This window comes from Phytophthora infestans, genomic scaffold (assembly GCF_000142945.1).
Source record: "Phytophthora infestans T30-4 supercont1.121 genomic scaffold, whole genome shotgun sequence".
Taxonomy (NCBI): Eukaryota; Oomycota; class Peronosporomycetes; order Peronosporales; family Peronosporaceae; genus Phytophthora; species Phytophthora infestans.
Window position 1 is genome coordinate 153,213 of NW_003303638.1, and position 14,005 is coordinate 167,217.

Here is a 14,005-nt window from a genome sequence, read left to right on the forward strand (position 1 = left end):
CATGATGACCTTGCGAGCACGTAAAGTGTCGGCGTTTGTCTGCGCACTCGGACATTTCGAGTGGTTACGCATGCCCTTCGGGTTAAAGAGCGCGCCGATGATCTACCAACGTATGATTGACAGCGCACTCTGGGGGTTCGTTCAACCTAAAGGAGGCTGGTTTGAATACTCGGAGAAGATGCGTTTAGCTGAAGAACAGGCCAAGGAACGTAGTGGGCCAAGCACCGAGGGTTCGTTTCAAACGAAGTTCGCGGCAGACTGCGAAGCACCGGTGGAGGCCGACCCTGTACTACAACTCGTCAACAGCCCCGTCGCTGACATGTTTACGAACGGGGAACCAGACGAATCATCGCTGGCCCCTGTGTTTGGTCGACGATCGTTTGTGGATGATATTTGCTTCGGTGGCGAGGATTTCGACAGCTGTCTGGCGACGCTGGATCGATTGCTGGCAAGATTTGCACAGTGTCGGATCAGCATTAGCTTCACCAAGAGCATCTTCTACCAGCCCAAGGTGGCCTTTCTGTCGCATAAAATTTTGCCAGAAGGTATCAGGGCTGATCCGAAGAAGCTTGCGGCCATTACCGAGCTTTCGTTTCCGACGAGCAAGAAGGGCATGCAGTCGTTTATTGGAGCGTTAATCACTACAGCCGCTTCATTCAAGACTTTGCGGTCTACGGTGCGGCGCTGTACCAGCTTAAGGATGAAGACTTTGCCGTTGAAGGTGGCCTTTCTGTGGCACGTCGTTCCTTCGAAAAATTGAAGACGAGTGTTTCACATTCACCCATCCTCAGGTACTTCGATCGGTCGAAGGAAGTTCATGTAATGCTCTTTGCGAATGAATGGGCGTTGAGCACTACGCTCATGCAAGAACACGAAGGCAAGTTACACCCTGTACGATTCCTCGGTCGCGTGTTCAAGGAGTCCGAGATGAACTACCATCCTGCCGAGAAATTTTTTTTGGCGTTACTTTTGCTGTTGAAGATCTGTTACGTCCAGCTGGCAGGACTTTGGAAGACACTACATGTCTATACACGATTCTTGACGTTAGAGTGGGTACATAAGTCGAAGTCTCTCTTCGGACGCGCAGTCCAGTTCGCAGTGCTGATATCGCAGTGGCACTTGAAGGTGCAGCGCGTGAAGGAAAAGGATGTCGCCTTCGCGCAACTACTGCAGTCAAGCATCACGATCTTCGTCGACTTGGAAGACTCACTCGCGCCGGTGGCACCTCCAAACAAGGGTTCTCCGACTATTCGGATGGACCCAGCGTTGCTGTACGCCAGGCTTCCCCGTCATTATAGTGGATTCGTCACGTCTTTTGATGGATCAGCGAAGACAGAGAAGTACGGTGGCTACGGGAGTTGTTCATGGGTGTTGTGGAGCCTTCCTGAGTAGAAGATGGTGATTGCTGCAAACGCTTACCACGGTGAATGATGCAGAGTACACAGGAATGATTAACGGTGTCAAGGCTGCTATTGCACACGGTGCCGAGGATTTAGTCATTGTTGGTGACTCAAGGCTCGCGATTCAACAATCTATAGGGGTGATCGCATGCAGGAAGGAAACTTTGCTAGCGCTGCTAAATACTTACAAGGAACTCGCGGCCAAGCTTCGATCAGTTAAATATCTTCACGTCGTACGAGAATACAACGCTGCCGCGGATGCGTTAGCCACTGAAGCGCTGGAATTTAAGGTCAGTCGTGTCATCTTAGCTGAAACTCGCAAGTCTGATTTGGCGTCGCTGAATCGCATCCCGGAAATGATCTACGGGCCGGATGAAGACTCGGTAGATGTTTCGTCGCGTGGAGCAGAGCGTCAAGTACATGTACTGTCAGGCAGCGAGTCCTCAAAGTGGAAAACGTGTCGAAATTTCGTGGTTGATTACAGCTCACCAGAGCGGGATTATGGTAATATTGCAGTGATGACTAGGCGACAGACGACACCCAAGAAACGCGTGAGGTGTGCAGATGAACACTCGGAGGAGGTCTCAAAAGCTCAAGAACAGCATGAAGAACGACGAGAGACGTCCATCAAAGATTCAATCGGCGAATATTTGCCAGACCATCCTTATAAGACTGTACCAGCGGCATTTCCCGATGCGGAGGATGTTGACCCGGTAGCGATACAGCGGGAACGACGCAGACGGATAATGGTGGCACAAGATGAGGAGCAGAAGTGGTCTAACATCAAGAAGGTACTTCAGGGCGTAGCAGAAGAGCTGAGTTACAAAGAAGCTCGAGATGTCTGGAAATATGCTGACCGGCTCGTGCTATCAGAAGACGGCGTGCTTCACTATCTTGGATTGAATCGTCGGTACGACCACGGTTGAGCTGCGGCTTGTGGTACCGACAGCGATGATTCAAGAGGTCTTGCAGACCTGTCACGACTCGCTGGAAGGGGGGCATCAAGGTGTGATGAGAACGTTCCATCGCGTTAAGTCCGATTATTATTGGATCGGCTTGTACGCTGATGTGGAGAAGCATGTATAGGCATGTCCGGATTGCAGCTCGAGTAAAAGCCGTCCGCAGCTTCGTGGATACTCGCCTGGCAACGTACTAGCCGAACGACCTTTCCAGATCGTCTCGATAGATTTTGTGATCCCACTACCGAAATCTCGTAGGGGCAACACGGCGTTGCTCCTATTTTAGTGCTCGTTCACGGGATTCGCTATCGCCAAAGCTATGTCGGATACGACTGTGCTGAGTGTTACCCAAGTGTTCGAAGAACGTGTGTACCGACGGTTCGGAGCCCGATCATTAATAAGGCACGACCGCGACCCACGCTTCATGAGCGAGGTTTTCCAAGCGTCCGCAGAGATGATGCAGTCAAGATCACAAGCAACGTTGAGCTATCGGCCACAGGATAATGGACAGTAGGAACGCTCGGTGAAGTCAGTGATGGGTTCCGTACGAGTGTACGCGAAAGACCCTCTACAACAAGATTGGGACGAAATCGCGGAGAAGCTGGTATTAGCTATTAATACTTCTCAGGACACTACGAGGAAGGAAACACCGTTCTACCTCGTTCACAGTTGGGACGCTCAGTCGACGTTGAGGGCGATGTCGTCATCACTCAAACGAGGATTTGGCAAGAAGTCTGACGCACTGGCGTGGCGGCGTGAGATCAATCGACAGCACGAGATCGCCCTCACTATGGCCAAAGATTATCAGGCTGTAGAAAAGGAGCGAAGGGCTAAAAAGCATAATGATGCCCTGAGTCGACTGGAAAAAGCCGCTGTACCTCAACCAAGTGGGGACGAACACTCGGTGGACCCTCCAGAAGCTTCGGGAGAGACAGATGATCCTGCAAGAGCCCCATCGAGATCTCTTTTTGTGGTTGGGAGCCGGGCGTGGTTGTACATGGAACGCATCAAACCAGGCCTGACGAAGAAATTAGCTCATCGGTGGCATGGACCTTTTCGGATCAAGCGCAAGGTGGAAGAGTTTGCGTACGAGCTGGAACTGCCACACCGAAGTGGGTATCGCTTCTACCCAGTGGTGCATGTGTCGAGACTCAAGGCTGTCAACGAATCCAACGGTCGACCGAACACTCGGTTGGTACTAGACGCGACTAATGAAGCAAGACTCGATTTCGAAGAGGAACTGTTGCCTGAAGACAGCTGGGAACCAGATCAAGTTGCCGGTGAATATGAAGTCGAGGCCATCCTCGACGACAGAACACCACTGTCGACGAGCACGGAGCGTGCTGTACGCGAGTTCAAAGTCAAGTGGGTTGGCTACGAAGACCCAACTTGGGAGCCAGCATCCAACTTGTCATGTGGAGGTCTGCTGTACGACTATTTGCGAGCCAAGAAGAGCTAAAATCGGCTGCAGATGGCGCAAGTGGCGGACGAAGACTAGCGTGACTGGATCACGTGTGAACTGTCCACAGGGCGATGCAGCCTGTGGTAACAGACGAAAAACGTTACTGCAACAACAAATTGTATATGCATTTGAAGAACAACAAGAACATGATTACGCTATGGAAGTGGATTAAGAATAAGAAAACATGAATGCTGACCAAGGTGCGACCACTGAAAGCGAAGTCACGCGGGATACCTCAACAGTTAGCGGAGATGCTGGAGAACGTCGTGGAGCATGCAGCGAGGATTCAAACTGACTCCAATTACCTGGCAGCGGTGACCAAGAGTGCCAACGAAGTTGAGTCCTCACTCTCCTTCTCCTCTTCATCAGGAAGCTGAGCCTCGGCAGCTGGAGCCGTAGCCGGAGCCTGCGAATCCTCGGCACCAGCTTCAACAGGAGCAGCAGTTAGTGCGAGACGTGGGGTAACCGGTGGCGAGTCAACCAAGTCGCGCCAGGTCGGAATACGTTCAGTAGAAGCCAGAGCCCGATCGACGATCACGCTGCGGTACACATCGCGAGGATTGAAGAACTCCAGCTGATGACGTTGCCGTCGAAGGAAGTTTGGCAGACTGAGGGGCGTTCGAAACCTCGGTGTCGCCCTCCTGAGAGACAAGACGAGTAATGCATGGTGATGAGCAAGGCGCCAGAAGAAGATGAGCTGACGTACCTCCAGCGGTTCACGTTCACGACGCCGGCGAGGATTGAGACGCTGAATTCAGACGCTTGGACATACGGTGACTGGATGGTGAATTGGAGAATGAAGAAATGTTACAACGGGCACCAGTACCGTGGCTTCCATTGCGACAGGGGCAGTTGTGGTGTAGTGATTTCTCCGTAGTTGCGAATTATCACTCGTCGACAAAGACGTGACACCGCCCAAGATGTTCAAGCGACGAACCCTCGGTCATGTGATGTACGGTGACGCCAAAGTGCAAGAGACTCGACGGCGTCAGTACCGAACTGTCAACGGATATTGGATACGGTTCATATGTCACTGAATCCAGGCTGTCCTTATTATTAATAATGGATTGGCCCGATTCGCATTCAGCGGCCAAGAACAGACCATCTACGGTACGAACCCTCGGTGGTGGTTGGGATGAGTTCGCGGAGGACTCAACGATCCTTTGAAGGCACGTTCACCGTCTGGGACAGTGCGCGGGCCGTTAACGATACTCATGCAACGGTGCGGACGACGCTTGGCGTGCAAGAAGATCCATAACGGATCATTGTTCACTTGATATTTGTATATTTGATTAGGACTTCTTATTAGGAATAGACCCGAAAGGGTAAACAGAAATACAGAACAGAATTTCCACTCAAGCACACAGAGCAACGTCCGGCTTCAAGGTAAGCGTCTGGTCAAGCTTGTTTGAGTGTGTTATGCCTGTCGGTGAACTCAAAGCTCTGTAGCGAGGGTTCATCCGGCAAGGCCAAGAGACTGTGTATTTTGGCCGATTACTATGGGGAGGTTTACGTGTCGGCTTATTGCTGTCTATTTGTACGACTGGGAGTTGTATTGCATCTCTTTTATTCTTCCAACCGAGCACTCGGTGATCTCGTAAAAGGCTTACCCGTGCCTGGTACCCTTCCGCTGTTGGGACCACGAGGATTCAAAACACCTGCTAGCTACGCTCGTGCTAGTAGCGTGCTCTTATTTTTACTGGTTGGTCTATATAAGTAGTTTTCAAGGTCCAGTTTGTCCCGGTGCAAGGGCAGAACTGGGGTCTTCAGGTCCGCCCGAACGATCGTTTACTATCCTAGTAGACGTATTGTTGTGGGAACGTCCTATCTACATTTGTAGCTAGTGTTCACGTGGAAATTTCAACACCACAACTGCCTGGTTACATTTTCAATTCTTGTTAAGCGAGCTAAGCGTCCAGCATCAACTGGGAGCTAACGATCTGACATTTCAAATACACAGGTCTTAGCGTGCAGTTTGCAAGCCAAATTCTACCCCCCCTCCTCATGTTACGCGAGCTAAGCGTCCGGCTTCTTGCCCAACCCCCGAGATCGCTGATCGACGATTGTACTGATTTAGAGAAACTATTACAGGACTGGTTTTCCTGCCCATGTTGTATTACTCCACCGAATTGAACATTTACGCAACCGGCCCAATCCTCTAGTAGTCCTAATTCTGCAAATGAGGCTGCGTCAAACAAAATGATACTGATGAGCCATTTAGAGTTATCGAGATATTCGGGCTCAAAGTTGGCCAATTGATTTTCGCACTTAACCGAAACAGTGACATTTATTGTAAACTTCCATCGAAAAAACTGCAAAACTATCCTAATTCAATTGGTTTTAACAAGAGCTTTTAAATAACACATGAATTTTTAAAATTGAAAAAATATTGAGCTCACAACACTCCTAGATGTATCGTCATTTCGAGGGCCCATAAATGGAGATGCTATTTTTGAGCGACCACAACTTCGTTCATTTTAAGCATTCTGTAGCTTATAAAGGCTCAAAAGATAGAGAAGACGCCCCGCTTTCGTTTAGAGTGCTTAAATCGCGATTCGTACTTAGGTTCATCAGTATCATTTTGTTTGACGCAGCCTCAAATGTGTAGGTACAAGTATCTGGTAACACTTAACAATTCTATTTACTGCTAGTTTAAGCTCATACTAGTATATATGACTTCTTCGGTCTTTTAAAAAATTAACATAGTGTTTTTTTTAAGAAACCTCGTGTGTTTGATCGTTTCATATTCAGTTACTTAGGTAAATGATTAGATAAAAATGCATCATTAGACGATTTGTATGCCAAGCTGATTGGCTGTTTTCAAAACGATTATGAATCAGATTGCTTTTCAAAGCCTTTTTCGTCCTTCTTCAGGATATTGAAAGTTTGATTTTGATTATTTGATGATGCTGCGAGCAAAAAACTTCAGCCCCCACAAAGTGATAATTTAAATGTTCGATATTGACGATTTTGCGCCTTGCGAAAAACAATTGGGAGTAGTGCGAACAAAGAGCTTTACCATAAAACTTGCTCTGTCTACATTTTTTCGACAGACTTTAAGTTATCGCAAGTTAAATGAACGGGTCATTCTCTAGCGGACCGGTAAAGTAGGATGCTTTCATTAAAAAAATCCAGAGATTCCCCGTGTGCAGCACGGCATTGTATTTTTGGCAAACGCAACCAATCAAAAAGCAGTATGCGACAACGCGATGTGGCATAACACAAATCGGTTACAGCAATTTTATGGTTCTGATTGGCTAAAAACGCGGAAGAACAACTTCCTGCGCCACAATGCTTCTTTTGTGCGGCACCAAGAACTCTTCCATGTTATTGAGAGTTGGTGCGAAGCACAGAAAGCCATTTTTACAATATTTGATGATGGTGGGAATATTAGCACATACCTGAGTACTTGTACTCACTCTTATTATTAATAACTAGCCGACTACGCGGCGGTAGTTTAGGTTTTATTCTAGATGTTTGCCTACCCGCCGAAGCGGAGGCGGGATAATTATTCCAAAAACTCTGAGCCCCCATGTGCCTAAATCGACTTCTTCAAATTTAATAAATCTGGGTTTCATTTAGACCAGTCGCTACAAAAGGTTGAGCCCCCAGTAAGCCGTGTAATTATTTTTACAAAAGACTGAGCCCCTAGCATCATACTTACGATGCTTCAATGACTATCTGACAGGCCGAGTAAGGAGAGATGGTAATACTGATGGTGATATGAATGACACCAGCACTCCTGCTCACATGCTGCTTGTCTTAGGAGACCGCCCTCAATACCAACGGCTGAAGAAGACACCGCAACGAGCACAACGACGCTGCAAGATATGCAAGAAAAGGGCGTCGTTCTATTGTACCACATGCTCAGACTGCAATACGGATAGCTATTATGCGCTCTGTGGAGCGATGACAGGTAGAATGTGCTACCACCAGCACCTAGCAGCATCACAAGACAGCTAGTATAGATAATATTAAAACATACTTTTAGGAAGTATCATTGTAAACCACCACTCTTCAACCTGTCCTACCCGTAGGATTTATGGGCGTCCTACCGGTAGGATTTTTGACAGGCGAACTAAGGTTAAAAAATATAACTCTTGAGATCTTGAAAAAGTCTCTTTATTATTGTTAGCTTTCACTGTACCTTCATCTTCCACCTAGAATCACCTGCACTTCAAATAGCAATTCTACAAACGCTACACAATATATTTAGTCTAGCGTCGTGCTCGATTCCATGGGCCGTTTCTGAAACTTAGCTCGAATCAAGGCAAAGGATAGAAATGGCCTGCACTAAAAACCCGCTTGTACTGCCTGTTTAGGCTTGTTATTAAGATTAATCACTTCTCATACCAAACGCAATGAAAGCTTAAACATATTCAAATTGTAATGTTTTTTATACATGTAGCGTGCATTTTGTGCTGATTCTGAATTACATGCTGAATAATGTGTCGCAAGCCGCCTTGCTGTTGCTGTTGTTGACGGAAGCGTGTTTTATTTAATCTTACCTCTCTAGTGGAGTGTGTTGTCTGTCCGTAAGTCCGTCCGAGGGTAGGGCTAATAAAACTCACGCTAATGAGGGCGTTCTACTGGCTGCCGAGCGCAGCGAAGGCGGCGTCGATTCGCTAAAAAGCTGCCGAGCGCAGCGAAGGCGGCCCCCATTGGCTAAAACAGACATTATGTGCTGTACTTACTGTATGTGGACTACACATCGTACTTAACGAACTTTCATTTTGCTCTCATTTTCAGCTGCGGTTCGCAAGGCCACGCAAAGGGCGCTGCCTGTGTGCGCGTTAGTTAGCATAATTAAAAGCCGCCGATGAGCACACACGTACTATATCGTCGTAGGAGCTGTTGAAAAAACGTGTAGGCCTTGGTGACTTATATTTCGGCCTCAATCGCAGATTTAGTACTTATTGGATATAGAATAATGTTTTAGGCTTCGTAGTACTGTTGTTCTAATTTAACTTACAATATTATTTTGCTTAGTACTATTCAAAATAATTTGCATATTTTTGCTTGCAGTCATTTGTAGTAGTACACATAATAACTATATCAGCGCTTAATAATAAATAGTAATTGTATTACTATTATTAATAATGTGAAAACTTTAGAATATGACTATTGTGGCTTACACCCCTGCACCTCCGTAAGAAAGTATTGTCTTCCTTTGTATTTGCGCGCGTAGTGTGCAACCTTCAGATATTATGTGAGCTTTCCAACAATATACGTTGTGTACATCAAGCAAAATGGGAACAGCGTTTGTGATTAAGTTGGCGCGGATGCACATGTCTAAGCAAAGACACGAAACACGAAGGAATACCGACCTACACTATGTACAGGATGGGATAGAAGAGCAACACGAAGCACGGAAGGCCATGGACAACGATAGAAGTCTTAGCCGATGCAAACCACGAAGTTGTATGCGTAGCGTGAAAGACGGAAGTGCACGCAGCTATGAAAAGGACAGAGGGACAAGAATATGACGGGAGTGTACAGACCACGGAAGGGAAATAGATATACAGACACCCCAGCATGCTAAAAAGGGTGGCTACGGAAGAGTACGCACGTAGCGGTAAGAGTGCATGGACAGCAACTCTCCCATAGCACCACGGAAGAGCACGGAGTACGGTCGCCGGACCAGGTATGAAGCGGCGGGAACCCGAAAACGGGAAGTCATCGAGCATTAGAGCACGTTATCAGGGTAGAACCGGATCTCACCAAGCCAGGGAGCACGATACTACGGTACCTAACAATCACACGGACGACAGACCAGCCGCGACACCACAAGCTAGCACGATAGCATGGGCTGTGCCACTAAGCCATGGGAGAACGCAGCCGCAGAGCTATAGACGTAAAATCACCGTGCCGCGGAGAACGATACCAGTGTTGAACCTAAGCTTACCGAGCCACGGAGAAACTAGATTGCACGAACGGCGGGCCAGCCACGAAATAAACGGGGAGGTGGGCGCTTGGGGTGACCACGACTGCACACTGTGGAGCACGTTGCCATTGTAGAACACGACAACACGGACAACGCAGATACACTACGTGAGCACAATACCATAGACAGCATTACCACACCGTGATTGCACGATAGCGTGATTCCGCGGTCGATGACACTTCATCAGGAGACCACGATGCACGGGCGACGGAACCACGACTGCATGGAGGCACCAAAGCACGGAATAGCACCCTTTGGTTAGAGTACCGGCGATGGAAGGCCAATGGTAACGAAATAGTATCTACCACGAAGCCAGTGCAACCCACGTAAACGTTTGAGAACGGAAAACAGCTAGCTTTAACGAAAAGACCGTACTAAAGAGCATGAACCCACAAGAGAGAGGACAGAACCGCTGAGCAGCGTGGGCCATGGGTGAGCAGGAACCTCGAAGCCGGGAAGAGCACGAAAGAGCATGGACCATTGAAGAAAACAACACCCAACCTGTAGTACGGGGTAACGGAAACGTTCCAAACCACGATATTATACGGGGCCGAATGAGACTACGGAAGGCAAGTGGTTAAATACACGATGCCAAGATCTACGGGGTGAACCACGCTCTCAAAACACGCGACACCAAGAAGCACTAAGGTTGCGGCCACCTCATCTCCAACAAACCATGCCACTCCGCCGCGTAGTGGCGGCGAACGGCTAGTAGTTTATCGATGATTCTAGTGTAGCGGATCATGCGACGATGTGTGCCATATGACGGAAGAGTCAGGCGGTGATCGGCAGAAAGAGTGTCACTCGGTCACGTCGGACTCGAGGGGCATGACGGATGAGTACGGCCGAACGAGCGGATACGAGTGCCCGGCTGGCGCTGGGCTGGGTTGTGGCTGGTTGAAGTTCTGCCAGACGGTCGCCGTCAACGATGAAGTGAGACTGGCGTGCGGCTGGCAGAGGATACCGAAAGAAGCAGTCAGTTTGGATTTTGCGACGAAGAGCGCAGACGGTATCGCGTTTGCGACGAAGGACGGAGACGAGCTAAAGTCAGCGGCGGAGTACGCGGACACCGAGTGAGGAGACGGACGTGAGCGAGAAGACGGACGTGGGTGTGAGACGGAACTGAGTGAGGAGACGGAGGCGTACGAGTCGTACGTGAACCTTAAGTGCGAGGCCTGCGGAGGACCTGAGTCGACGGGCGACAAGGGGCTGACGTGGAAGGGGGACGACGGCGTTGAGTGCCGGAGGACCTACGAGGGCGACGAGTGGACGAGGTATCAGTGGAGAGCGCTTGGTGCGGCATCGCGGGCGGCGAAGGCAGAGACCAAACGAGGTGACGGAGCAGGAGACCAGGTGGGTCCCCAAGTTTGCTGACGGCTGCAACGGAAAGGAAGGCGCCTGAGGCGTACTCCTAAGTGGCTAAGTGAGCGATTCCGGGTCTGTGCTGGAGCGGCAGAGTCGGTGTAGCAGGTCAAGAGCTAGCTGGTGCTGAGGACACGAGTGGCAACGAGAAGTCTTAGCGTAAGCTGAGCAAACGAGGAAGCCTTAGCGTAAGTTAAGCAGACGAGAAGTCTTTACGAAAGTAGAGCAAGACGAGTACGAGGTTGGTGCAGTGCGGCGAGTAGCCGTAGCACGACTAATAGAAAGTAGGAGCGGACACGACAGTGGACGTTCCGGCGCAGGGATCAAGTGGATTCCTGTCGGCCATTAGACGAGTTTACCTTTCCTCAAGCAGTTGGCTGAAGGAAACGAACGACCGCAGCGCAGTACTGTGGCCATACGACCCGCCCCACGGCCGGACGAGATAATTGGCCCGCTTCATGGTGGTCATACAGGGGCCGTGGAGAAATCAACATCAACGTAAGAGTGATCAACGAGGTGTTCGAACGAGGATGGCGGTTGCGCGAGCAAAGACGAAGACTGGGACTCAGAACGTTGCTCGTGTCAAGGCGAGAACTTCGCTGAGGACTGGACGATCGGCGGGCAAGAACCTAGAAGAGACGAAGAGTGAAGACGCTCCAAGTGATGGAGAAGGCAACGAGAACGAGACGACAGATCCGCAACCAGCAGTATCGTCGGAGGCGACGACGGCGAAACGCACTGCGGCGTCTATGGTGGAGACGGCGGACGATCCAGAGGGAGCTACGCTGCAGCGCGGGAGCAACGATGGCGGTGAACAACCACCAACGGACCGGCAATCATCTGCAGTGACCACGGAGACGAGTGTTAGCGAGGTAGCGGTGGCCGGAGACGCTGCAGCGGATGCTGGTGGCGTTGATGACGGGCAAGCGGTTCCTCAAGCGGACGTAACGGCGATGGCAGCGGCCATCAACGAACTTCGTACGATGGTGCAGAACCTTCACGCTGTTTCAGCTGACGCTGAGCACGAGCATGAACCTGAACGCGGGCACGGAAGACGACATTATGCACGACACCGGAGTGGCGACGCATTTGGACGGCGACGTAGCTCTGGACGCCCGCGGCGATCACGACGGCACAGTAGCGACAGTGATCGTTCAAGCGACGAAGATGAACGGCGACGGCGTACAACGTCACGGAGGTCGGCGAGGCCCTCACGACCACCTGACGGAGATGACAGCGGCGATGGGAGTGATGACGATGAGGCTTCAGAGGATTCGTCTAGTGAGAGCAGCTCCGAGGAGGAGAGCAGTTCAAGCGGCGACAGCAGCGATGCTGGCAATGGAGATAGCGAGGCGGACAGTGAGTCCGATCGATCGCACCGCAGTGGACGGCGAAGACGACGAGAGCGACGTGAGCGGCACGGAAGACGAGAACGACAAGATGAGCAGCCGCGACGAAAGAGCGTGAAGGAGTTGGAGCTTCCCACGTTCACGCCGTCACCAAAGGTGTCTGTGTCAACTTGGATCGACCGAGTTGATCTGGCCCTCAAGGGAGCTAAAGAGTCTGGACGAGGAAAGTGGACGGACCGCGCGCTCTACTTCATCATGGGGAACAAACTGATGGAGAATGCAGCACGTTGGTGGGTCAATATGGATCGACGGCTACCAGAAAGCAAGCGACGGTGGACTTACCTGAAGAAAGCGCTGCTGCGGCGTTATGGTGAGCGACTTGACAAGTCAGCAGCGGAATGGCGTGTCAACAGCAGGAGGATGTGGCCGGGAGAGACGTACGCCGATTATGCGGCGGTACTCCGGGAAGTGGTCGGCAAGAACCGAGTGAGCGAGCGCGTCTTATTAGCTCAGGTTTACAGATGCCTTGATAAGACGACAAGGAAGTTGGTGCAGCAGAAACCAAAACCGAAGACATTGGAGAAAGCTGTAGCCAAGGCTACGAAGATAGATGATCCTATGGAGAATGTGGCGTTAGGGATGACAAACATCGGGCAGGCGTTGGCAACTGCACCCAGTCCATACCTGATCCCCATGGCAGGGACGATGGGTCAGACCATGGTGATTCCGGGTGTCGGCAGTGCAGGACTGTCGTCCGGTATGGCGTCGATGGCGGTACACACCAACGCGGCAGATGGCGAGGCAGGGAGCATGGCGCTCTTTACGAATCCGCAGGGGGTCTGGAACGACTACTCTGGGACTTGGGACGTGCCTCCTGGCCACGTCTGGAATGGGAAGTGTTGGGTCGAGACGAAGAGCAGTCGGAAGAAGTCGCAGGGACAACAGCAGTCAAACCGGAACACACAACGGAAGGAGCGACGGCAGCCAGATTCCAGCGGTGACGAGTCGGATGCGAAGCCTCCGCGCAAGAAGACAAAAGCGGCGGTGAAGCAGACGAAGGGCGTGTCGAGTCCAGAGCCGGCTGCTCGACAGCACGAGCCACCGACGTGCTTTAGCTGTGGCGAAGTGGGGCATATGTCGTCAAGGTGGCCTACGGGTCCTAAGTGCTTTGCATGCAACAAGTACGGCCACATTGCGCGTGACTGCACCGACAAGGAGGCGAAGAAGCGGAACGACGAGTACATGAGGAACCGCGAAGAGAAGCCGAAGCCGGCGGAAAACTAGGCGCGGGCGCAGTGAGGGGACTACAGCGTCCGCCACCCACTAGGGATCCCCAGCGAGAGGTGCAGTCCAAGATGAGTGCGACGACAGAGGTGAACGGGACGCGTACGGCGGTATTGACGACGTCGGGGACGGATGAGGCGAGTGCGATGGTAACGGCGGCGACGCCAAAAGAGGACGAGACGAGCGTGACGTCGGTGGCAACACTGGCAACGGACGAGAATAATGCAAGGAAGGGAAGAGTTGGA